This window comes from Triturus cristatus, chromosome 9, assembly GCF_964204655.1.
Source record: "Triturus cristatus chromosome 9, aTriCri1.1, whole genome shotgun sequence".
NCBI lineage: Eukaryota > Metazoa > Chordata > Amphibia > Caudata > Salamandridae > Triturus > Triturus cristatus.
The window spans coordinates 460,064,511-460,092,186 of NC_140592.1; the positions used below are offsets into that span (position 1 = coordinate 460,064,511).

The window sequence follows — 27,676 nt, forward strand, 5'->3', positions numbered from 1 at the left end:
ATTTTTCACAGATATACATTCCTGTACCTTTTCATACCCAAATTGAAACCTTAAAAATAATTATCTAATATTATCAAGATTTTTATCTGCCACAAGGCCAGTGGCCAGCAAGCAGTGCATGTGAGAGACAGATCCGCCAACATGAGCATTAGTAAGCGCACAGTCACCCTTTGGGGTATCTTAGTGTTGAATAACAGCTGTTTAGTAGTAATCATTTTATCGTCCTCAGAACAACGAAAGACTGAGTGGATCTACTGGAATTAAAACCTATGACCAAAAACAAAAATTTGTGGTCAAGCAGACCACGAATGGCATATATTTGTCCATTTAGCCACCATTCCTGACTTAAATCACATGGCGAAGAAATAGTATTTTCTCCAGCATTGGATCTTTCATATATTCTCATGCTTGAATCATTCCCCATCAGGCTGTGAATCATTGGCAATATTAAATAGCAGTAAACAGTATTTAAGTGGCCTTAGGCCTCAACAACATTGTTTGTTTTAGTAGCATATCCACCTTCATTGAGTGTCAACCAAAAAGGTGGCAGTGCCAGCTCTTTTACTCCTACTAGAGGGCACCATTTCTCAGATTTCCACTTCACGTAATGTATGAGGGAAACAGTGGTCCACAAAGTTTTTGCCGGTTTCTATACGTGCAGAATAGGGGTGAACCCACGCCTTCGAGAAATAAGAGTCGATTTAATGCAAAGGAATAATCTACTACGAAGGGAAGCGTGCTTAGATTATTCACGTGGAAGCCCTTGACAAGTACACGCCTTGGGAAGCTTCACTTCGGGCATAGTCGCCCTAATACAGTGTCAACTGTTTTTCCAAGAAACAAACCACGCCTCGTGTTGTTATCAATGACGAGTCTTACTTCCAGCAGACAAATAGATTGGCTGATCTATTTTTCATAAAATCAAGCTTATTGGTCCTGATGAGAACACCAATAATTGGATTGGGGTGTTCGAAACGCGTCGACCTATCTTTTGTGACCTACTGAGTGTTTATATATGTCAAAATGTTTTGATTCTGGTAGTCATTGTGAAATGTATACACCTTAGGTCTTGTTGTGTTCTAAAAATATTTTTATGGTTAATAAAGTGCAGCTTTTATATAGTGTGGGGGTGTGAAAGGTAGAATGGTTGTGAGGCTGCTGGAGTGAATGAGAGATTGTTGGAATGTCGTGAGTGATTTAAACTTCGACAATGTGTCCATAGCATGACTGCTGATATGAGAAACGTGTGTAATAGGAATGTGCGGGATTGAATTGATTTGATATGTTTAATTATTGTAATGATTTTGAATAATTGATCAAAATGATTTTGTGGTTCAATAAATTTTGATAGATTCTTAAACTGTGAAGAAAACGGTCTAGTGGTCATTTTGTTTGATTCAATGTGACACTTTAAAAACAAAATTGAAGAAATTATCAGTATTGGCATTTCGTTGTTCTAACATTTCACTGACCATATCCAGAATTTGTTTTGTCTGCTCTGGAACTTAGGCGTCAAATCCTGCTCTACATGTGGTCAAAAGGAAATCTACTCTGATGACCTATATGAGCAAATTAGTTATGGTCTTTATCAAGCACACAAGGCTTTGCGTTTTGACATTTGAAGAACCTTTTCTTCAAAGCTTCTAAAGGATAGAGAGGGGGTTGCCCATCTGTATCCTTCTAAGGAGGATGCCCCCCTCATCTCTGGATGATTCAGTAAAACGTTCTCCATCAGCACTTTCAAGAAGGCAGTGCAGAAGCAGAAACCTATGGATTTCCAAGAGATAGACATGTATCCTAAAGTGCCTGCAGCCACCTCCTCACAAAAAGACAAGAGCTTCTTCAGAAAAGCGGTCCAGACAGGGTGAACACCAGAATGCTAAAAAATCAGCACAAAAATCTGCACTAACTAAACTCCAGTCTCCACCCGTGATTTCCATCTCACCCGCCTTTATGATGAATAAAAGGCCACCGTCAATTATGTGAATGAAGCTCCCCTTGTCACCTATGCGATAGGGCTCATCACTCTTCATTGTTGATCAGATCCCTGTCAGTGACATTGGCAATACCTTCAACTTCAAAACCACCATAAATGACGACATTGCCTTCCATGTAGAGATAATCGTTGACTATGACACCGTCCAAGTTGACACAGAGGCTGTCCCTGCTCCCGATGACAACCACTTTGATGCCAACCTTCATGACGACATTGTATACAGCGGCGGCTCCTCCGCAATGTTTAGGAGCGTCCCCTCACTGCTTGGCTCAGACCCAGAAAATGAAAAATAAAACGATGTTCTGGCATCGTTTTATTTTTCATTTGCCGGCTCTGAGCTAACGCTGTAGGGAGGGGTGGGGCCGAGACATGGGAGGGGTTTGGAGGAGTGCTATGTGCACTCCCTAAGTGCGCATATGTGTTTGGTTGGCCGTCTCATGCCGACCAAAACACACATGCACACTTAGGTTTCTCCTGCCCGTCTGCATTGAACAGCCGGGCTGAAGAAAACCCACAGACCCCCTGGTCTGAGCAGAGCGTCTTTCCAGCGCACTCAGGCCAATCCCTGCGGGGATTGATGGGAGTCTCTCCCAGGGGCTGCTAGGACCAAGAAGACGAGATGCGGAAGATGGCCGGCAGCTTCAGGTAAGTTCTTGTTTTTTTAAATATATTATTACTAACCCCACGTTCCCTCCTTATTACTAACCCCACGTTCCCTCCACCCGGCCCACCACCCTATGTTTGTGGCGGCCGACACTGATCGTACATGACAGCTTTTCTCTCACCTGTCACTCTTTTACCTATACAAATGAGCTCAAGCCCTCAGGGACCAGGACATTTCTTAGACTACTTATAGCCCTACGCAATTGGATGTCTGTTATGTCGCAGAGCTTGAGGGAGATGCCTTGGATGATCAGGATACTCATGATGAGTATGACTACCAGCCACAGACGTTTATAGCTGATCATCCACACCAGCTCTATACACCTCATCATGGATGTGCAGACTCAGACATTTTGCCGATGCCTGTCGCCGTTTTTGCAACCTTACAACAAATGATGGACATCTTTCAAATACTGCTGTCTCAGCACCTGACCAGACAGCCTATGCCTGTCCCGACTCCACTACCACCTCCACAAGATGCACCTCCTACGCTAACCATTACACCCTTTCTTTCCGTTGGACCTGCATCCAAGGATGCCAATACTGATCTTGCCACCTCCTAAACATATAGGAGACAAGGACTCTTCTGATCCAGTGTATTCTGATGTGGAGAAAGAGGGCAAACCACCTAATGCATGAATAATGAGGAAGGGGATTAGTTGCTTGTCTAACAGGATTCCCCTCTATACTACATAGCCCTTTTCCATGTACTGATGTAGAGAACAGCTAAAACATTCAATCTTCTGATGACCTATTTGAGGAACAATGCTTCCTACATGACTTCCTTCAAAGAGCAGCTTCATAAAGCCATTAGGTTCATACCTGTATTGGGTTTTGTCTTGTCTGAAAGCCTAAAAGTTATGAAAATGCCAGCCATAGTATCAGCGTTCAGCGGTGATTCTTCTAGAAGGAATACAAGGCTCTGGACACAGTTATAGCCTGCCTTAATGACCTTCTCAAAGTAGACTTTGTCATCATTTCTGCAGCTCAGCGCAGTTCAAAGAACTAGGTGATGCCTTCCTCTGTACCCTCGAGAGCAACAGAAAATGAATAGATACTGTAGGCTGTGGATTTGGTTCCATAGTGACTACATCAATCAGGGCTGAAATGCCCCAGCAATTTTAAGGCGTTATGATTGTCAGATGTAGCACAACATCTCCCTACTAATTAACCTCATACTGGAGGATATGAGGGGCTTGGCTAAAGCTATCATCAAAGAGGGTGCTACAACTTTAGGAACCATAATTGATGCAGCATTGGGCGTTTCAAATGCAAGCTTTCAACAGCTGACAGAAGTGGCTTCATTAAGAAGGCAGGGATGACTGTGATCTCCAACTTTCCATCACAAAATCAGAAAAAAATTCTGAGCATGCCGTTTGATGGGGTCATCCTATTTGGAAAATATGTTGATGATGCTTAGCAGAATGGTAAAACAGAAACGGCTACAACAAAATTGCTGGGAGCTCTCCAGTATCATCGTCCTGGTTTCACAACTTTTCATAACTCACGAAGATCCCAGACCTATAAAGAGTGGTTCAAGCAATATGGGGATCAAGGCCGCCCATGTTACCTCCCCAAGACAATTGGAATATGACCAAGATTATACACCCAGTCGAAATCACAGATAAGGCTATGGCAGATCTTCTGGTCTAAAAATTATAGGCTCGCATATGCGGTCTCAGGACATTCAAAAATGAACTTGACTTCTCACAGCTGCTAGTCTTAACATCCCCACCTCAAAGGATAGGGGTAAGAATTTTCCTTTATGCATTAACATAGAAGTCCATAACATCGGACAAATGTGTCAGGCAGAATATACACTGAGGTAACACCTAGGAGTTTCTACAGAAACTACCAATCTACCCACCCGTACAAGAACATCATCTTCTTTTGTTGGAGTTGCATGAGGAAATTCGCCTTCTCAAAAGAGCAGTAGAGATAGTCTCGAAAGTCCAAGTTCATTGAATGCAGAACAACACTGTCTGAGTCACAAGACGTTTCAAGCAGGCTCTCATATGGTGGTGGTTCTTGACAAGTCTCAACACAGGGCTTCCTTTCCACCCTTCCTCCGACAGACTAGTGCTCATGACTAAAGCCTCCATAGAGGGTTGGGGGGCTTACATGCAGGAGCTGTCGACCAAATGGTCCATGGTTAGACGCAGAAAGAAACCTAATTTTCAATGTCCTGGAGCTCCTTGCCCCTAGACTCGGTTCCTTTCAAGTCTTGGAGGTCACATAGTCCTCATCAGAAGTCGCAACACTACATCAGTGTTTTACATCATCAAGCAGGGAGAAACAAGTTCCCAACCTCCTGGGTGACTGATGCATTTTCCATTGACTGGACATTGCCATGGAGGATCTCCCTGGATGGCAAAATGATCAGGCAGACAAACTCAGTCGAACATTGACTGATTTAGTGTGAACCCCACCAAGAGCTTCACCTAAACTAAATGGATTACATCTTCCGCAAAAATCCCTAGGTAAGGAAATTAAGGTAACCTGGGGTTGGGAGTCATAAGAACATCAATGGCAAGACATTGTACGCTGACTCTTATTGCCCCGGCATGGCCACGCCAATACTGGTTCACCGAGCTCCTGAACTTATCTGTGCATCCATCAATTCCATTGAAGGTGCACCCCAAGCTACTCAACCGGAACAATGGAGGAATACTAAACCACGAGCTCCGGTCATTGAGCCTGACAGCATGATACCTGGCAACCCTAGAGTTTGGTCATTTAAATGTCATACCTGAACACAGAAACATCCTGGCACGTGCCAGGGTGGCAGCTACCATAAAAACGTATGATTCTAAATAGACACATTTCTGTGTCTGGTATAAAATCAATAGATTCCATCTTGTGACCATAACCCCCCTCCCCCCCCCCCCCCCCAATTTCCTTCATATTTGCTGAGGCTAGCTAATAATGGTAGAAAATTCTTGTCAGTACGAATCCTCCTCGCAGCAATTTCATGGTTTTGAAGTGCGAAAGACAGTTTGACTACTTTATTCTCACAGAGGATCATAAAGTAGTATATGAAAAGGCTTTCAAAGCATTTCCTCCTGTATGGCATCCACCAGTAGCCTGGGAACTTCATACTGTCTTGACCAGCTCATGCTGCCTCCATTCGAACCATTTCTCAAATCACGATTTTCTCATGAAATTTCATGAGGCACGCTATCACTGCTATATTTAACTTATCTTCTGTGATAAGTAGAGAAATGTTTGTGTTATCAGTATATCAGCCCTCATGCCTGAGGACAGGATAAATCACTGTCTCAGAGTCTGGATGACTGTCGAATAGGGGTAGCTTTCCCACATCTCCTCCTCTCTGCAACAGTAATTATTTGGGATGACTGAGATAAGCAGCTCAGATAAAGCAAAGCATACTTTATAATAAAAAAAAGATATATATATATATATATATATATATATATATTTTTTTTTTTTTACTGGAAAAACTAAAGGTTACAGGGATGTTATAGTTATTTTCACATTTTACACACACAAACCACATAGACATAGAAATTCAGCAGTAATAGTTAGTTATCTGAAGAAAGTATATCTCTTGCCTTTAGGTAACTATAACTCATGCCCCAGCCATGCACAGTTTTCTCATCAGTAATTGTATTGCAAATTGTGCAGTGATATTATCAATGATGTTATAGAAGATGTCATGAGTGATGTAATATGTGGGGTAATAAGCAGTGCATGGCAAGGGCGCAAGTTATAGTTACCTTAGGGCACGAGTTATAGTTTATTCAGATAACTCTAACTATAACTACTGAATTGATATGGTTTTGTCTGTGTAAAATGTGAACCTAACTATAATATCCCTGTAACCTTTGTTTTTTTCAGTGAATTTCTAAGTTTTTAAAAATTCTAATTCCTAACTATAACGTCCTTGTAACCTTCTGTTTTTTCAGTGAATTTCTATGATTTTTTGTAACATAAAGTAATATTTAAGTACCGCACGTTAATCCAATGTGCGTCCAACCCCACTGTCAGTGGGCTGGGCTCAGGGCCTGGCTGCTGCCAACCCCTGCATGCCCACATGCAACCAACCCCATTCCACACATGGCCTTCAACCATATGCGGCGGGGGTTGCCTGCAGGGCCTCACCTGCGGCCAACCCCCAGCATGCAGCCAACCTATGTTGTGCATGACCTTTAACCGTGTACTGCAGATTGTTGGCTGTAGGGCCTGCAGCCAAGCCCACGCCTCCGGCCATGCACCGCAGAGGGTTGGCTACTAGGCCTGTTCTGTGGTAAGCCATCCACGTGCAGCCAAACCCACGCCAGGGGTTGGCCTGTGGCCAGGCCCTGTGCCCATCCCCTCAAAGGCAACACCACGGGTTGTCCTTCTAACCCAACTGTCTAGATATCTATATTGTTTTACCTTAATATCTCCAAAACTACTAAACTGATTTACACCAAATCAATCACAAAAAGCACAATCTGCGTACCAAGATCTAGTTTCCTGCCAAATTTTGTGTAATTGTGTTCAGCACTTTTTGCTGTAACCCTTCATAATGAAGTCTATGGAAAATGCATGGAGATTTTCTTTTTGAGATCCCCCTTTGAAACAATAGCAGCTTTTTGGAACTTTTTGTATGTGTATATGTATATTCACTGAAAAAAAGATAGGTTTCAGGGGCGTTATAGTTAGCTGGACTCTTCACTCGTACAAAACCATTGGCCTCTGCCTCTCAACAGTATCCCAATGAACAACTAGATTGCTAACATTCTATATTTATTACAAAAGTGTGGAACGCCTGACGTCATGTTGATGTAATCAAAACTGTAATACCTAGAGCATTTCCTTTAGAAATTACATATATGAGAGGGTCTTATTTGCATCAAAATTATGTTTAGTGCTCTAAAAAACTAAAATGAGGACATATTTTCTGAGTTTTCAAATAGCGACAAAGAACTTTTAAATTATTTGTAATCTTTATGTTTTTTTATCCAGTTGACCACTTGATTAAATGTTGCACCTAGGGGAGAGGATGTAGTGTTACTTCCAGAGCTGCAGACTTTGCAACTGGGGAACCAGGTTGGAGTTTCTGCTTCAGCTCAACCTTCTGTGATTCTGGTCAAATCACTTCATCTCCCCATGTCTACAACCAAAATGAATTTGATCTTATGTGATGTAACCAATGCTCATATAAAGCACTCCAATACCTGATAAGTCTGCACTATATAAAACTGCAAATACACAAAAAATAAGTGTTTTGCACACTACTGTCATTGGGCTACATGTGGGCTACATCTGGGTGATGTTTGCGCTGCATTTGGGCTCTTTTCTCTCTGGTGGCCATCTTGGGAGATTTATTTGTTATGAAGTTTCCTAATTTCCTCATTTACTGCGGTCTCCTCAGTAGGAAATGCTTTCAGTTTTTTACTTTGATTCCATCAAGAAGGTATTCAGATATGTCACACATTTGCCATATATTCTGAATGTTAGCACTCTAGTTGCTCATTAGATCACTGTAGTAAAGCTACTGCTCACCACGGAAGTCTGCTGCTGGTATTAAAAGTGCATGTTTCAATCTGCATATCAGAATTTTAATGAAATAGAAGAGGATTTGAGAAGTCATTCAAAATGTTCCCTAATTTTTCTTTCTTCAGCACTAATCATAATTTCTATGGCAAAACGAACCCCCTCATTTTGTTCCTTTTTAAAATTAAATGTTTTAAGTGTTACCAGTTTATTCCAATCAAGATGGCTTCAGGTGTGCAATACGTTTGTCATACGTAGGACTTTTAGCGCTCTAGTTGTTCTTAACAACACTCTGGGACAGTCTGTCATTGGGCTATACTTGGGCTACATCTGGGTGATATTTGGGCTATTTTGTCTCTGGTGGCCATCTTGGGAGATTTATTTGTTATGAAGTTTCCTAATTTCCTCATTTACTACAGTATCCTCAGTAGGAAATACTTTCCGTTTTTTACTGTGATTCCATCAAGAAGGCATTCAGATGTGTCACACATTTGCCATAAATTCAGAATGTTAGCACTCTAGTTGCTTATTAGATCACTGTAGTAAAGCTACTGCTCACCAGGGAAGTCTGCTGCTGGTATTGAAAGTGCATGTTTCAGTCTGCATGTCAGAATTTTTTTATGAAATAGAAGAGGATTTGAGAAGTCACTCAAAATGTGCCCTATTTTTCTTTCTGCAGCACTAATCATACTTTCAATGGCAAAATGAACCCCCTCATGTTGTTCCTTTTTAAATTAAATGTTTTAAGAGTTACCACTTTATTCCAATCAAGATGGCTTCAGGTGTGCAATACGTTTGTCATAAGTAGGACTGTTAGCGCTCTAGTTGTTCTTTAGAACAACCTGGGAAGCTGCAGTAGAACACAAAGGAATCAACTGACAGTCTCTACCCTTGTTGGATGTACATGTTTTACTGAGAATGTCAGACTTCATTCTCACATGACTGAGAAAGATAATTTGATTTTACAAAAAATATGCTCCCAGTTTAGCTTATAGATCACCTTCCAAACCTCTGTGGGAAAAGCATGAGAAAATAGTTTTCTCTCAAACATGATTCATGATACCACAGCAGAAGGCTTTTTCACAGGGTAAAATCACCTTAGAACACACCACAATTCCTAAAATGAGTATGGTCCCATCAACAAATGATCTATAATGTAACTAAAGTCTTAAAACCTTCTATTAACTGCAATGCTTTTTAATGAGGTGGTATCATGTGTATTGGTCCCAAGATGGCTGCCAACACTTCTTGAATGAAGTACTGACAGCCAATCAGATCTCACGATGAGATGTGTGGTTAGGCTCCACCCAGATATATCTATCTTTTTAACTCTAATTTTCTCAGGAACTACTGAACGGATTTACACCATTTAAGCAAACGGCACGAGTCTGAGCTGAGGACTACCTCTTTGCCAAATGTGGTGTAATTCCGTTCAGCAGTTCGGGCTGTAGCTGCGTCAACAGGTTCTATGTGAAAATGCATGGGGAAAACGTGTTTTGGGACCCCCCTTTTTTCTTGGCTCCGACTTAATGAATTACTGTGAAATTTTCAGGGTAGGAGCAGACCGGAGCTGGCCAAAAGTTTCGAAAATTTCGCGAAGATTTGTCAATCGGCGCCAACGTTATTCCAAATAGAATGTTGCGGATTTCCTATGGAAAATAGGTCCTAACTCTAACTACCTACTGGCGACTGCCAGTAGGTAATATATATATTATCTACTGGCGGTCGCCAGTAGATAGTTATAGTTAGGACCGTGTTTCCATAGGAAATCCGCAACATTCTATTTGGAATAACTTTGGCGCCGGTTGACGAATCCTCGCGAAATTTTCAAAATAGGTGGGGCGCTCCGCTCCGCTCCTACCCTGAAAGTCTCGGGGGGATTCGTCAAGCGGGGGCTGAGAAAAAAGGGGGGTCCCAAAACGCGTTTTCCCCATACAATTTTCCATAGGGACCTTTAGTCCAAGGTACAGCCCGAACGGCTGAACAGAATTACTTGAAATTTGGCAGAGAGGTAGTCCTCAGGTCAGGGATGTGCCTTTTGCAGGTCTGGTGTCAATCTGTTCAGTAGTTCCTGAGAAAATCAAAAGTAAAATCATAGATATATCTGGGCGGAGCCTAACCACACATCTCATCGTGAGATCTGATTGGCTGTCAGCACTTCATCCAAGAAGTGTTGGCAGCCATCTTGGGACCAATATACATGATAGCACCTCATTAAAAAGCATTGCAGTTAATAGAAGGTTTTAAGACTTTAGTTACATTATAAATCATTTGTTGATGGTACCATACTCATTTTAGGAATTGTGGTATGTTCTAAGGTGATTTCACCATGTGAAAAAGCCTTCTGCTGGGATATCATGATTGAGAGAAAAATATTTTCTCATGCTTTTCCCACAGAGGTTTGGAAGGTGATCTATAAGCTAAACTGAGAGCTTATTTTCTGTAAATTCACATTATCTTTATCAGTCATGTGAGAATGAAGTCTGACATTCTCAGTAAAACATGTACATCCAACAAGGGCAGAGACTGTCAGTTGATTCCTTTGTGTTCTACTGCAGCTTCCCAGAGTGTTCCAAAGAACAACTAGAGCGCTAACAGTCCTACTTATGATAAACGTATGGCACACCTGAAGCCATCTTGCTTGGATTAAAGTGGTAACTCTTAAAACATTTAATTTAAAAAGGAACAAAATGAGGGGGTTCATTTTTCCATAAAAAGTATGATTAGTGCTGCAGAAAGAAAAATGAGGGCAAATTTTGAGTGACTTCTCAAATCCTCTTCTATTTCATTAAAAAATTCTGACATGCAGACTGAAACATGCACTTTCAATACCAGCAGCAGTTTTCCCTGGTGAGCAGTAGCTTTACTACAGTGATCTAATGAGCAAAAAGAGTGCTAACATTCAGAATTTATAGCAAATGTGTGACATATCTGAATACCTTCATGATGGAATCAAAGTAAAAAACTGAAAGCATTTCCTACTGAGGAGACTGCAGTACATGAGGAAATTAGGAAACTTCATAACAAATAAATCTCCCAAGATGCCCACCGGAGACAAAAGAGCCCAAATGTAGCCCAAAATCACCCAGATGTAGCCCAAATATAGCCCAATGACAGAAGTGTGCAAAACACTTATTATTTTGTGTTTTTGCAGTGTTATATAGTGCAGACTTGTCAGGTATTGAAGTGCTTTACATGAGCATTGGTTACTTCACACAAGAACAAATTCATTTTGGTTGTAGACATGGGGAGACTAAGTGATTTGACCAGAATCACAGAATGTCGAGCTGAAGCAGAAACTCCAACCTGGTTCCCCAGTTGCAAAGTCTGCAGTTCTGGAAGTAACACCACATCCTCTCCCCTAAGTGCAACATTTAATCAAGTAGTCAACTGGATAAAAAAACAAAAAGGTAACAAATAATTTAAAAGTGCTTTCTCGCTATTTGAAAACTCAGAAAATATGTCCTTATTTTAGTCTTTTAGAGCACTAACCATAATTTTGATGCCAATAAGACCCTCTCATATATGTAATTTCCAAAGGAAATGCTCTAGGTATTACAGTTTTGATTACATCAAGATGACGTCAGACGTTCCACACTTTTGTAATAAATATAGAATGTTAGCAATCTAGTTGTTCATTAGGATACTGTTGAGAGGCAGAGGCCAGGGGCACGGACTCTGAAAATTGAAGGCAGGTAGGAGGGTGCAAAGGCAACAATTTAACCACACTGAGCAGGCAGGAAGGGCCGTGGCAGCACAACAGACTATGGAGGGCAGTGGAAAGGGGGGCAGGGGCAACAAACCAACAATACAGGACTTGCAAGAGAGGCTGTGGCAATGTAATAGACCATTGTGGGCAGAAGGAAGAGGCAATGGTAGTACAACCATACATGCCAACAGACCCGATTCAGCCAGGAAACGTCCAATGTTTTTAAGCTCAAATGGGCTTTATTTTATCTGTCTCCTGTCTACAATCTCCTCTTTTTCAATGTAACTCAAAGGGGAAAATCAATACCCCAGTTTTTTTTCAAAATCTCCCTCTTACCAAGTTCAAAATGTTCGCAAGTATGGTACATTGGATCATGGAAGGAAATGGGGTAGGGACATTGACTTGGACAGGAGGGACATGGACAGGTGCACCAAACTGACCCTGCAGGGCAGGCTTCAGGGTTTGCAGCAGCACAATACACCACACAGGGCATGCGGGACGGGAGTGCAGCACAACAATCCATAGAAAGCAAGAGGGAGGGGACAGGACCATGCACATGGACTACAGAGAACAGAGGGGCAAGAGGCAGGACCATAATGGACATACAGGAGAGAAAGCTGCAGCATAACAGACCATAAAGGGCAGGAGGGATGGATCAGGGGCATTACAATGGAACAGACAAGCCAGGAGGGAGGGAGTAGGGGTCTGCACATGTAAACAGAGGGCCGGGAGCAAGGGGGCAGGGCAGGAGCAGCAAGATAGCCATGGAGGTCAGGCAGGATGGGCACTAGAAGCAAGACACACCATGAAGAGCAACAGTGAGACTGTGATGGCATACACACAGACCATGGAGGGAAGGTGGGAGGGGTTCAGAGGCAGCTAACTGACCACACAGGGAAGGTGGGAGGGGCCATGGCAGCACAGAAGACCATGCATGGCAAGTGGGAGGGTTAGTGGTAGCACAATGGCTATGATGGGCAAGAAGGAGGGTGCAGGGGCATGCACAAAGGACGATGGAGGATAGAAGGGAGGGTCAGGACCTGTGCACAGACAAGAAAGTTCAGGGGAAGGGGCCTCACAACAGACCGCACGGGGCAGGCAGGAGGAGCAGTTGCAGCACAACAGACCAGGGAGGGCAGAAGGGTGTGGCAGTACAATGGACCATGTAGGACAGGAGGAAGAGGATAGGGGCATGGCATGTGGACAGGCAGGGTGGAGGTGGCAGGGACAGGTTACAGTCATCTGACAATGCTAGGCAGGTGGGAGGGGAGTGGCAGCTCAACTGAACACTCAGAGTAGATAGGAGTGGCAGGTCCATGGAACATGGTGGTCAAAAAGGATGGAGCAGGGGCATACACAAAGACATCGGAGGGCAGGGGGAAGGAGAATAGGGGCAGCAAGCTAAGCACAGAGTTTAAGCAGGAGGTCAATGATGGGGCATAGAATTGGGCAATGGAGGGCAGGAGGAGTGGACTGGTACATCATACTAAATTGAGGGCAGTGGCAGCACATCAGACCATGCATGGCAGGAGGGAGGAGGCTAGTCCATGGATTCACACAACACAGGATAGGGAGGAGGGGATGGGGCAGCAAGCTAACTGTTCAGAGAAGGCGGGTATTAGGAACTTTATTGTTTTTAAAACGTGTGTCTGTGCGAACTACTTAAAATATGAACAAGTATGCAGCATAATCTCACTTTTATTCAGGAAGAAGAGGACGTTTGTGACTGTGACTCCGGGCTCACTTGGCAGAAACACCCCCTGACCCTCCACCCCCTATCGCAAAATGTAATGCCCGTGAAAAGGGTAGGTGAACACAGTGTTATATAGAACATAGTCCTGAGATTACGATTGAAAATGAAAACTAGATATAGTGTATGGTATAAACTATGCACCAAAAAGTGTGATATAAGATGAACCGGGCGTGAAATATAATATGCAATACATTGTGCGCAATGACAGATTCATTGGAGAGCGCGAGATAGCACAGGCACTAGCGCGTGCTATGCGATATGCGCCTTGGAGTGTAATATGCACAGGGCAGTGTTGTGTAACCTAACTAGTCTCTAAAGTTGTAATATAAAATATGTGCTGGGGAGTGTAACGTTGCATATGCACTGTGACAAAGATATGGATCCCAGATTGTAATATGTATGGCATAGCACTGTGCGTTATAACATAAGCATCGAGGGAGGCACGTTAGATGGGGCAATATAACCCGTGCAAAGACAAGTGTGGCATGACATTTTCAGGGGGTGGTGTTACAGTGCACATGGGCTAGAGAGTGTCATAGCATATGCACTAGCTAGTGGAATACAACACAGAGGTGTGTGGCACTCAGCAGGCAATGGTGGGTGTAACACAGCATTGGGCTCTGCCAGGAGCGCGCTGTGACTCTCAAGTGATGTTCGTCCTCTTTCCATAGAGTAAAATAAAAAGTATTACACATCCGGCAGTGGATGTGTGTTTTATTAACCGTGAGGGGGGTTTCTTGCATAGTTTTGGTCGAATTTTTGTCGAATCCCCTTTGAATGGCTTGGTGTGCATGTGTATTAAATGTGCCCGTCAATAGCTACCCATGTTTGTATAAATAAACGACAAGGCACGAGAGGGCATCAGACATGTCAGAGCTTCACTAGTGGTGTAAATACATTCCACGTGGATTCATTGTATGCATAGTCGCCTTTTAATGAATATCACGCAAATCGTCATGGTGATAGGTGCGTACGGTTTGTCCAGCATGTCCTAGGTGTGTCTATAAATATATATTTTTTAAAAATAATAAGAACAGTAGCCGGCCCTGGGCATTGGGGTCAAAAAAATATAATTAGGAGACAGGCCCTGGGGATGGGGTCATCAGGGCCAATAAATTAGAATAAGAAGGGGAACCACACAGCCCCCCTTCTTAAAAAATTAAAATAAATAAAAGACTGGCATCGTGCCGGAGGCCACGCCCCCTCCTTGCAGCACTCTGCAAACGCGCCCCCTGGCGAGTTTTAAGTTGGGGAATTAATTCCTCTTTAATACTGAGGGTCCCTGAGGGCCAACTAGCCCAACAGGCATCTCCAGTATGCACCACGGAGCTGCGCTGCAGACAGGTGTTCTGAGGCCAAGCCCCTTTTTACACCTCTCTGCAACGCAGCTCTGTGGCGCTTACTGGAGGTACTTAGTGGTCTAGTTTGACCCTAGGGACCCTTAGGATTCAAGGGGACTTAATCTCTCAACTTAGAACAGCCACAGGGCGCGTTTACACAGTGGTGAAGGGAGGGGACGGGGCCTGAGGTGACGTGTGCAAACACGCACTATGGCACGTTTTAAATTGGGGATATAATTTTCCTTCAATACTGAGGGCCCCTGGGGGCTAACAAGCCCACCAAGTGCTTCCAGTATGCGCCACTGAGCTGCATTGCAGAGAGGTGGTCCAGGCCGTGCTACTTTTTACACCTCTCTGCAACGCAGCTCTGTGGCACTTACTGGAGGTACCTAGTGGGCTAGTTGGACCCTAGGACCCTCAGGATTCAAATGAACTTAATCTCCCAACTAAAAACGGACACAGGGCGTGTTTACACAGTGGTGAAGGGAGGGGACGGGGCCTGAGTTAACGTGTGCGAAAACGCCCTGTGGCCTGTTTTAAGAGGTAGTTTTAATCCCCCTGCCCTATTATATACTAGGGGCTTACAGAGGAGGTCATGCTAATCACAGGGGGACCCCAACGCATAATGTTCCCTAGTGTATGTAGGTGTTTTCACTGTATTCTAAGTGTCTTTTAACATAGCACTGGCTCTAGGACTGGTTAGTCAGACTCAGTTACCACCAGTATCCGTCTGAAAAAGTTGAGGGTACAGGATGATTTTGCAACAAGGCTTCTTTCTGCTCTTCTTTTTGTTCTTTCTGCACGTTATCCTTCTTCCTGCACTTTTCTTCGTCTTTGAGGACTTCTGTTGCTTCTTTCTGCACTTCTTTTTTTTCTTTCTGTGCATTTTTTCTTCTTTCTCCACATGTCCTATCTCTGTAGGCATAGTTAGAAATTAGCATTTAAAAAACCTTTGAAATTCACAGAAAAAACCGTAGGTTTCAGGCACGTTATATTTAGGAATTAGCATTTAAAAAACCTCAGAAATTCACTGAAAAAACCATAGGTTTCAGGGGTGTTATAGTTAGCTGGTCTTTTCACTTGCACAAAACCATTGAAATTCTCCCATTATAGTTAGTTCAGCTAACTATAACTCGCGCGCCCGCAATGCACTGCTGATGACGTCACATATTACATCACTCATGACATAGTCAGTGACATCACTCATGACATCACTGATGACATCTCAAATGACATCACTGATGACATCACTGATGACATCATCCTTGTGATAGAGTGGCAGACCTCCTCTCACCCTAATATAACCTTTGATACACACATTCAAAAATAGAGACTAAACTTTTCAAAACAATGGACATACCAATACCAGTTACAACAACCTCTTCAGCAATTCTAAGATCCACATCCACATCCACTCATTCACCAACAGTCCTATACAGTCACTCATACATGTATTCACTCATCATATGTACTCATACACCTATACATCCTGTTACACAATGCCACTCATCCATAGAGTTACTCACACACATAGTCACTCATGCTAATAAAGAATCAAACATACATTTATTTGCATATACAGTTATACACACACCACCACACTTACTTCTACGGAAACTTACACATACTTAGTCTTTTAAACAATCACTTATAGAAACACATACTTATTCATACAGGAACTCTTTCAATCTCTCACTCTCACATATACTCACTTATATACACCAATAGTCACATATACTAGTTTAAAACATATGTAGTTACTCATAAAGACACTATTGAGACAGTCATTCACTCACTAACACACCCATGCACACACTCATCCACCCATACAGTCCTGCACACATGCTGTCTTCAACACATACAAAGAGTGAGTCACTCATTCATGCACCTATGCACTACGTAATACCCCCCACCGAACCATGTAGACACTCAGACTGATACTCAAAAAACCAACTAATAACCTATATAGACACCCATGTAGCTACTCACTAACCCATGCAGCCACTTATACACAAAGTGAGAGACTGATACAGATATTTACATATTTAAACATTACTCACTAAGCCATGTATTCACTATGATACACTTAATCAGTCAGTTACACAATCAATTTTTCAAAAACAAATCATCGATTTAGACACTTATATACCCATTTATTCTTCCATTGACCTTGAGATATAAATATATAAAACATATTTAATTTTCAGAAAAACACACATTCACTGGATGATGTCATCAGTGATGTCATTTTAGATGTCATCAGTGATGTCATGAGTGATGTCACTGACCATGTCATGAGTGATGTAATACGTGACGTCATCAGCAGTGCATTGCGGGCGCGCGAGTTATAGTTAGCTGAACTAACTATAACGTGGGAATTTCAATGGTTTTGTACAAGTGAAAAGTCCAGCTAACTATAACACCCCTGAAACCTATGGTTTTTTCAGTGAATTTATATATATATATATATATATATATTCACTGAAAAAAACATAGGTTTCAGGGGCGTTATAGTTAGCTGGACTTTTCACTCGTACAAAACCATTGAAATTCCCCCGTTATAGTTAGTTCAGATAACTATAACTCGTGCACCCGCAATGCACTGCTGATGATGTCACATATTACTCATGACATTGTCAGTGACATCACTCATGACATCACTGATGACATCTCAGATGACATCACTGATGACATCATCCAGTGAATGTGTGTTTTTCTGAAAATTACATATGTTTTATATAGGTATATTTCAAGGTCGATGGAAGAATAAATGGGTATATAAGTGTCTAAATGGATGATTTGTTTTTGAAGAATTGATTGTATAACTGACTGATTAATTTATCTTAGTGAATACATGGCTTAGTTTAAATATGTAAATATCTGTATCAGTCTCTCACTTTGTGTAGAAGTGGCTGCATGGGTTGGTGAGTAGCTACATGAGTGTCTATATACGTTATTAGTTGTTTTTTTGAGTATCAGTCTGAGTGTCTGTGTGGTTCGGTGGGGGGTATTACGTAGTGCATAGGTGCATGAATGAGTGACTCACTGTTAGTATGTGTTGAAGACAGCATGTGTGCAGGACTGTATGGGTGGATGAGTGTGTGCATGGGTGTGTTAGTGAGTGAATGACTGTCTCAATAGTGTCTTTATGAGTAACTACATATGTTTTAACCTAGCATATGTGACTATTGGTGTATATAAGTGAGTATATGAGAGAGTGAGAGATTGGAAGAGTTCCTGTATGAATAAGTATGTGTTTCTATAAGTGATTGTTTAAAAGACTAAGTATGTGTAAGTTTCTGTAGAAGTAAGTGTGGTGGTGTGTGTATAACTGTATATGCAAGTAAATGGATGTTTGATTCTTTATTAGCATGAGTGACTATGTGTGTGAGTAACTCTATGGATGAGTGGCGCTGTGTAACAGGATGTATAGGTGTATGAGTACATATGATGAGTGAGTACACGTATGAGTGACTGTATAGGACTGTTGGTGAATGAGTGTATGTGTATGTGGATCTTAGAATTACTGAATAGGTTGTTGTAACTGGTATTGGTATGTCCATTGTTTTGAAAATTTTAGTTTCTATTTTTGAATGTGTGTATCAAAGGTTATATTAGGGGGAGAGGAGGTCTGCCACTCTATTACAAGGATGATGTCATCAGTGATGTAATTTGAGATGTCATCAGTGATGTTTTGAGTGATGTCACTGACCATGTCATGAGTGATGTAATATGTGACGTCATCAGCAGTGCATTGCGGGCGCGCGAGTTATAGTTAGCTGAACTAACTATAACGGGGGAATTTCAATGGTTTTGTACGAGTGAAAAGTCCAGCTAACTACAACGCCCCTGAAACCTATGGTTTTTTCAGTGAATTTCTAAGGTTTTTTGAATGCTAATTCCTAACTATAACGTGCCTGAAACCTATGATTTTTTCAGTGAATTTCAAAGGTTTTTTAACTGCTAATTTCTAACTATGCGTACAGAGATAGGACATGTGAAGAAAGAAGAAAAAACGCACAGAAAGAAAAAAAAGAAATGCAGAACGAAGCAACAGAAGTCCTCAAAGACAAAGAAAAGTGCAGGAAGAAGGATAACTTGCAGAAAGAACAAACAGAAGAGCAGAAAGAAGCCTTGTTGCAAAATCATCCTGTACCCTCAACTTTTTCAGACTGATACTGGTGGTAACTGAGTCTGACTAACCAGTCCTAGAGCCAGTGCTATGTTAAAAGACACTCAGAAACAGTGAAAACACCTACATACACTAGGGAACACTATGCGTTGGGGTCCCCCTGTGATTAGCATGACCTCCACTGTAAGCCCCTAGTATATAATAGGGCAGGGGATTAAAACTACCTCTTAAAACGCGCCACAGGGCGTGTTTGCACAAGTCACCTCAGGCCCCGTCCCCTCCCTTCCCCACTGTGTAAACACGCCCTGTGGCCATTTTAAATTGGGAAATTAAGTCCCCTTGAATCCTGAGGGTCCAACTAGATCACTAGGTACCTCCAGTAAGCGCCACAGAGCTGCGTTGCAGAGAGATGTAAAAAGGGGCACAGCCTAGACCACCTCTCTGCAACGCAGCGCAGTGGCGCTTACTGGAAGCACCTGGTGGGCTAGTTGGCCCCCAGGGTTCCTCAGGATTGAAGGGGAATTATTTCCCCAACTTAAAACGCGCCACAGGGCGTGTTTGCACACGTTAACTCAGGCCCCGTCCCCTCCCTTCACCACTGTGTAAGCACGCCCTGTGGCCGTTTTTAGTTGGGAGATTAAGTTCATTTGAATCCTGAGGGTCCCTAGGGTCCAACTAGCCCACTAGGTACCTCCAGTAAGCGCCACAGAGCTGCATTGCAGAGAGGTGTAAAAAGTGGCACGACCTGGACCACCTCTCTGCAACGCAGCTCAGTGGCGCTTACTGGAAGCACCTGATGTGCTAGTTAGCCCCCAGGGGCCCTCAGGATTGAAAGGGAATTATTTCCCCAACTTAAAATGCGCCATAGGGCGTGTTTGCACACGTCCCCTCAGGCCCCGTCCCCTCCCTTCCCCACTGTGTAAACACGCCCTGTGGCCGTTTTAAGTTGGGAGATTAAGTCCCCTTGAATCCTGAGGGTCCCTAGGGGCAAAATAGCCCACTAGGTACGTCCAATAAGCGCCATTGCAGAGAGTTGTAAAAAGAGGCACGGCCTGCACCACCTCTCTGCAACACAGAGCAGTGGCGCTTACTGGAAGCACCCGGTGGGCTAGTTGCCCCCCAGGGTCCCTCAGGATTGAAAGGGAATTATTTTCCCAACTTAAAACGCGCCATAGGGCGTGTTTGCACACGTCACCTCAGGTCCCGTCCCCTCCCTTCACCACTGTGTAAACGCACCCTGTGGCCGTTCTTAGTTGAGAGATAAAGTCCCCTTGAATCCTAAGGGTCCCTAGGGTCAAACTAGACCACTAGGTACCTCCAGTAAGCGCCACAGAGCTGCGTTGCATAGAGGTGAAAAAGGAGCGTGGCCTCAGAACACCTGTCTGCAACGCAGCTCCCTGGCGCATACTGGAGATACCTGTTGGGCTAGTTGGCTCTCAGGGACCCTCAGTATTAAAGGGAAATTAATTCCCCAACTTACAACCGGCCAGGGGGTGCGTTTGCAGAGTGCTGCAAGGAGGGGGCGTGGCCTCCAGCACGATGCCTGCCTTTTATTTATTTTATGAAGAAGGAGGGCTGTGTGGCCCCCCTTCTTTTTCTAATTTATTGGCCCTTGGGACCCCATCCCCCTGGGCCTGCACCGTATTTTTTTTTGTTGAAAAAAATAAATTTGGAAGGGGGCTGCGTGGCCCCCCTCCCAGGCCTTAATCGGCCTGGGCACCCCAACCCCCGGGTCATGGCCTTTTTTTATTTATAGTCTTTAGGAGGGGGGCTGCGTTGCCCCCCTCTTCAGGCCACTTATGGCCCCGGGGACCCCATCCCCAGGGGCCGGCCGTTGTTTTTTATTATTTAAAATAAATATATATTTATAGAAACACCTAGGATATGCTGGACAAACCATATGTACCTATCACCATGACGATTTGCGTGATATTCATTAAAAGGCGACTATGCATATTAATGAATCCACGTGGAATGTATTTACACCGCTAGTGAAGCTCTGACGTGTCTGACGCCCTACCGTGCCTAATCCCGGCGCCCCCGCCGGTGGGTACTCTCCAAGTAGACACCCTTGTCGTTTATTTATACAAACATGGGTAGCTATTGACGGGCACATTTAATACACACGCACACCAAGCCATTCAAAGGGGATTCGACGAAAATTCGACCAAACTATGCAAGAAACCCCCTCCTCACGGTTAAGAAAACACACATCCACCGCCGGATGTGTAATACTTTTTATTTTACTCTCTCGAAAGGAGACAAACCTCACTTGAGAGTCACAGCGTGCTCCTGGCTGAGCCCAATGCTGTGTTACACCGACCAGTGCCCGCCGAGTGCCACACACCTCTGTGTTGTATTTCACCAGCTAGTGCGTATGCTATGACACTCTCTAGCCCATGTGCACTGTAACACCACCCCGTGAATATGTCATGCCACACTTGCCTTTGCACGGGTTATATTGCCCCATCTAACCTGCCTTCCTCGATGCCTATGTTATAACGCACAGCGCTATGCCATACATATTACAATCTGGGATCCATATCTTTGTCACAGTGCATATGCAACGTTACACTCCCCAGCATATATTTTATATTACAACTTTAGAGACTAGTTAGGTTACACAACACTGCCCTGTGCATATTACACTCCAAGGCGCATATCACATAGCATGCGCTAGTGCCTGTGCTATCTCGCGCTCTCCAATGAATCTGTCATTGCGCACAATGTATTGCATATTATATTTCAAGCATCTTACATCACACTTTTTGGTGCATAGTTTATACCATATACTATATCTAGTTTTCATTTTCAATCGTGCTCTCAGGACTATGTTCTATATAACACTGCGTCCACCTACCCTTTTCACGGGCAATACATTTTGCGATGGGAGGTGGAGGGTCAGGGGGTGTTTCTGCCAAGTGAGCCCGAAGTCACAGTCACAAACGTCCTCTTCTTCCTGAATAAAAGTGAGATTATGCTGCATACTTGTTCATATTTTAAGTAGTTCGCACAGGCACACATTTTAGAAACAATAAGGTTCCTAATACCCACCTTCTCTGAACAGTTAGCTTGCTGCCCCATCACCTCCTCCGTATCCTCTGTTGTCTGAATCCATGGACTAGCCTCCTCCCTCCTGCCATGCATGGTCTGATGTGCTGCCACTGCCCTCCATTTAGCATGATGTACCAGTCCACTCCTCCTGCCCTCCATTGCCCAATTCTATGGCCCATCATTGACCTCCTGCTTAGCCTCTGTGCTTAGCTTGCTGCCCCTATTCTCCTTCCCCCTGCCCTCCGATGTCTTTGTGCATGCCCCTGCCCATCCTTTTTGCCCACCATGTTTCATGGACCTGCCACTCCTATCTATTCTGAGTGTTCTGTTGAGCTGCCATTCCCCTCCCACCTGCCTAGCATTGTCAGATGACTGTAACCTGCCCCTGTCACCTCCACCCTGCCTGTCCACATGCCATGCCCCTATCCCCTTCCTCCTGTCCTACATGGTCCATTTTACTGCCACACCCTTCTGCCCTCCCTGGTCTGTTGTGCTGCAACTGCTCCTCCTGCCTGCCCCACGTGGTCTGTTGTGAGGCCCCTTCCCCTGAACTGTCTTGTCTGTGCCCAGGTCCTGACCCTCCCTTCTATCCTCCATGGTCCTTTGTGCATGCCCCTGCACCCTCCTTCTTGCCCATCATAGCCATTGTGCTGCCACTAACCCTCCCGCTTGCCACGCATGGTCTTCTGTCCTGCCATGGCCCCTCCCACCTTCCCTGTGTGGTCAGCTAGCTGCCCATGACCCCCTCCCACCTTCCCCCCACGGTCTGTGTGTATGCCATCATAGTCTCACTGTTGCTCTCCATGGTGTGTCTTGTTTCTAGTGGCCATCCTGCCTGATTTCCATGGTCATCTTGCTGCTCTTGCCTTGCCCCCAGCCCTCAGTTTCCATGTGCAGACCCCTTTTCCCTCCCTCCTGGCTTGTCTGTTCCATTGTAATGCCCCTGGTCCGTCCCTCCTGCCCTTTATGATCTGTTATGCTGCAGCTTTCTCTCCTGTCTGTCCATTATGGTCAGCTAGCTACCATTGCCTCTTTCCCCTCTGTTCTCTGTTGTCCATGTGCATGGTCCTGTCCCCTCCCTAATGCTTTTTATGGATTGTTGTGCTGCACTCCCATCCCGCATGCCCTGTGTGGTGTATTGTGCTGCTGCAAACCCTGATGCCTTATCTGTAGGGTCAGTTTGGTGCACCTCTCCATGTCCCTCCTGTCCTCTGTTATCCGAGTCCATGTCCCTACCCCATTTCCTCCTTCCTACCATGATCCAATGTACCATACTTGCGAACATTTTGAAATTGGTAAGAGGGAGATTTTGAAAAAAAACTGGGGTATTGATTTTCCCTTTTGAGTTACATTGAAAAAGAGGAGATTGTAGACAGGAGACAGATCAAATAAAGCCCATTTGAGCTTAAAAACATTGGACGTTTCCTGGCTGAAACGGGTCTGTTGGCATGTATGGTTGTACTACCACTGAGTCTTCCTTCTGCCCACAATGGTCTATTATATTGCCACAGCCTCTCTTGCCAGTCCTGTATTGTTGGTTTGTTGCCCCTGCCCCCCTTTCCACTGCCCTCCATAGTCTGTTGTGCTGCCACTGCCCTTCCTGCCTGCCCAGTGTGGTCAAATTGTTGCCTCTGCACTCTCCTACCTGCCTTCCATTTTCAGAGTCCGTGCCCCTGGCCTCTGCCTCTCAACAGTATCCCAGTGAACAACTAGATTCCTAACATTCTATATTTATTACAAAAGTGTGGAACGCCTGACGTCATCTTGATGTAATCAAAACTGTAATACCTAGAGCATTTCCTTTAGAAATTACATATATGAGAGGGTCTTATTTGCATCAAAATTATCTTTAGTGCTCTAAAAAACTAAAATGAGGACATATTTTCTGAGTTTCCAAATAGCGACAAAGAACTTTTAAATTATTTGTAATCTTTATGTTTTTTTATCCAGTTGACCACTTGATTGAATGTTGAACTTAGGGGAGAGGATGTGGTGTTACTTCCAGAGCTGCAGACTTTGCAACTGGGGAACCAGGTTGGAGTTTCTACTTCAGCTCAACATTCTGTGATTCTGGTCAAATCACTTGATCTCCCCATGTCTACAACCAAAATGAATTTGATGTAACCAATGCTCATGTAAAGCACTCCAATACCTGACAAGTCTGCACTATATAAAACTGCAAATACACAAAAAATAAGTGTTTTGCACACTTCTGTCATTGGACTACATGCGGGCTACATCTGGGTGATATTTGGGCTACATTTGGGCTCTTTTGTCTCTGGTGGCCATCTTGGGAGATTTATTTGTTATGAAGTTTCCTAATTTCTTCATTTACTGCAGTCTCCTCAGTAGGAAATACTTTCAGTTTTTTACTTTGGTTCCATCAAGAAGGCATTCAGATGTGTCACACATTTGCCATAAATTCTGAATGTTAGCACTCTAGTTGCTCATTAGATCGCTGTAGTAAAGCTACTGCTCACCAGGGACGTCTGCTGCTGGTATTCAAAGTGCATGTTTCAGTCTGCATGTCAGAATATTTTTATGAAATAGAAGAGGATTTGAGAAGCCAAAATGTGCCCTAATTTTTCTTTCTGCAGCACTAATCATAATTTCTACGGCAAAATGAACCCCCTCATTTTGTTCCTTTGTAAATTAAATGTTTTAAGTGTTACCACTTTATTCTAATCAAGATGGCTTCAGGTGTGCGATACTTTCGTCATAAGTAAGACTGTTAGCGCTCTAGTTGTTCGTTAGAACACTCTGGGACATTCTGTCATTGGGCTATACTTGGGCTACATCTGGGTGATATTTGGGCTACATTTGGGCTCTTTTGTCTCTGGTGGCCATCTTGGGAGATTTATTTGTTATGAAGTTGCCTAATTTCTTTATTTACTGCAGTCTCCTCAGTAGGAAATACTTTCAGTTTTTTACTTTGGTTCCATCAAGAAGGCATTCAGATGTGTCACACATTTGCCATAAATTCTGAATGTTAGCACTCTAGTTGCTCATTAGATCACTGTAGTAAAGCTACTGCTCACCAGGGAAGTCTGCTGCTGATATTCAAAGTGCATGTTTCAGTCTGCATGTCAGAACTTTTTTATGAAATACAAGAGGATTTGAGAAGTTACTCAAAATGTGCCCTAATTTTTCTTTCTGCAGCACTAATCATAATTTCTATGGCAAAATGAACCCCCTCTTTTTATTCCTTTGTAAATTAAATGTTTTAAGTGTTACCACTTTTTTCCAATCAAGATGGCTTCAGGTGTGCCATACTTTTGTCATAAGTAAGACTTTTAGCGCTCTAGTTGTTCGTTAGAATACTCTGAGACATTCTGTCATTGGGCTATACTTGGGCTACATATGGGTGATATTTGGGCTACATTTGGGCTCTTTTGTCTCTGGTGGCCATTTTGGGAGAGTTATTTGTTATGAAGTTTCCTAATTTCCTCATTTACTACAGTCTCCTCAGTAGGAAATACTTTCAGTTTTTTACTTTGGTTCCTTCAAAAAGGTATTCAGATGTGTCACACATTTGCCATACATTCAGAATGTTAGCACGCTAGTTGCTTATTAGATCACTGTAGTAAAGCTACTGCTCACCAGGGAAGTCTGCTGCTGGTATTGAAAGTGCATGTTTCATTCTGCATGTCAGAATTTTTTAATGAAATAGAAGAGGATTTGAGAAGTCACTCAAAATGTGCCCTAATTTTTCTTTCTGCAGCACTAATCATACTTTCTATGGCAAAATGAACCCCCTCATTTTGTTCCTTTTTAAATTAAATGTTTTAAGAGTTACCACTTTATTCCAATCAAGATGGCTTCAGGTGTGCCATACGTTTGTCATAAGTAGGACTGTTAGCGCTCTAGTTGTTCTTTGGAACACTCTGGGAAGCTGCAGTAGAACACAAAGGAATCAACTGACAGTCGCTGCCCTTGTTGGATGTACATGTTTTACTGAGAATGTCAGACTTCATTCTCACATGACTGAGAAAAATAATGTGAATTTACAGAAAATATGCTCTCAGTTTAGCTTATAGATCACCTTCCAAACCTCTGTGGGAAAAGCATGAGAAAATAGTTTTCTCTCAAACATGATTCATGATATCACAGCAGAAGGCTTTTTCACATGGTAAAATCACCTTAGAACACACCACAATTCCTAAAATGAGTATGGTACCATCAACAAATGATTTATAATGTAACTAAAGTCTTAAAACCTTCTATTAACTGCAATGCTTTTTAATGAGGTGGTATCATGTGTATTGGTCCCAAGATGGCTGCCAACACTTCTTGAATGAAGTACTGACAGCCAATCAGATCTCACGATGAGATGTGTGGTTAGGCTCCACCCAGATATATCTATCTTTTTAACTCTAATTTTCTCAGGAACTACTGAACGGATTTACACCATTTAAGCAAACGGCACGAGTCTGAACTGAGGACTACCTCTTTGCCAAATGTGGTGTAATTCCGTTCAGCAGTTCGGGCTGTAGCTGCGTCAACAGGTTCTATGTGAAAATGCATGGGGAAAACGTGTTTTGGGACCCCCCTTTTTTCTTGGCTCCGACTTAATGAATTACCGTGAAATTTTCAGGGTAGGAGCGGACCGGAGCTGGCCAAAAGTTTCGAAAATTTCGCGAAGATTTGTCAATCGGCGCCAACGTTATTCCAAATAGAATGTTGCGGATTTCCTATGGAAAATAGGTCCTAACTATAACTACCTACTGGCGACTGCCAGTAGGTAATAAATAAATATATATATATATATATATATATTCACTGAAAAACCCATAGGTTTCAGGGGCGTTATAGTTAGCTGGACATTTCCCTCGTACAAAACCCTAGAAATTCCCCTGTTATAGTTAGTTCAACTAAATATAACTCGCGCCCCCGCAGTGCACTGCTGATGACGTCACATATTACATCACTCATGACATGGTCAGTGACATCACTGATGACATCTCAAATGACATCATTGATGACGTCATCCAGTGAGTATGTGTTTCTATAAAGTTTTAATATGTTTACTATATATAGGGAAAGGCCTGTTAAAGAATGAGTGGGTGTACAAGTGTGTGAATGGATGATTTTGTAGGTGTGTAACCGACTCTATAAGTGAGCCATTAAATGTATCTTACTACAGACTAGTGACTATACTGTATGAATGTCTGTATGTGTCTGTGTGTTGGTTTATAAGTGGCTGCATGGTTTTGTGAATAGCTATATGAGTGTCTATATGGGTTATTGATTGGTTGTCTGAGTATCTGTATGGGTGTCTGAGTGTTTGTGTGCGTAGGCTGTGTGTGACTCTGTGCATAGATGTGTGAGTGGGTGATTCTGTGGGTGCATGGTTTTAAGAGTGCATCTGTGATTAACTGTATGGTTGAGTGAGTGTATGTATGGGTGTGTTAGGGATTGAATGTATATCTCAGTGGTACATTTGTGACTAACTACATATGTGAAAGGCAGTATATATGCGTGTAAGAGTATATAAGCGGGTATATGTGAGAGTGTTATTGTGAGAGTG

General features: G+C 43.1%; 1 protein-coding gene across 2 annotated transcripts in view; it reads left to right on the forward strand.

Moving 5' to 3' along the window:
• The window catches only part of SPTBN4 (spectrin beta, non-erythrocytic 4), a 1,597,753-nt gene that overhangs the window by 1,203,196 nt on the left and 366,881 nt on the right, over nt 1-27,676 (forward strand). The gene's annotated exons all lie outside the window — the stretch shown is intronic.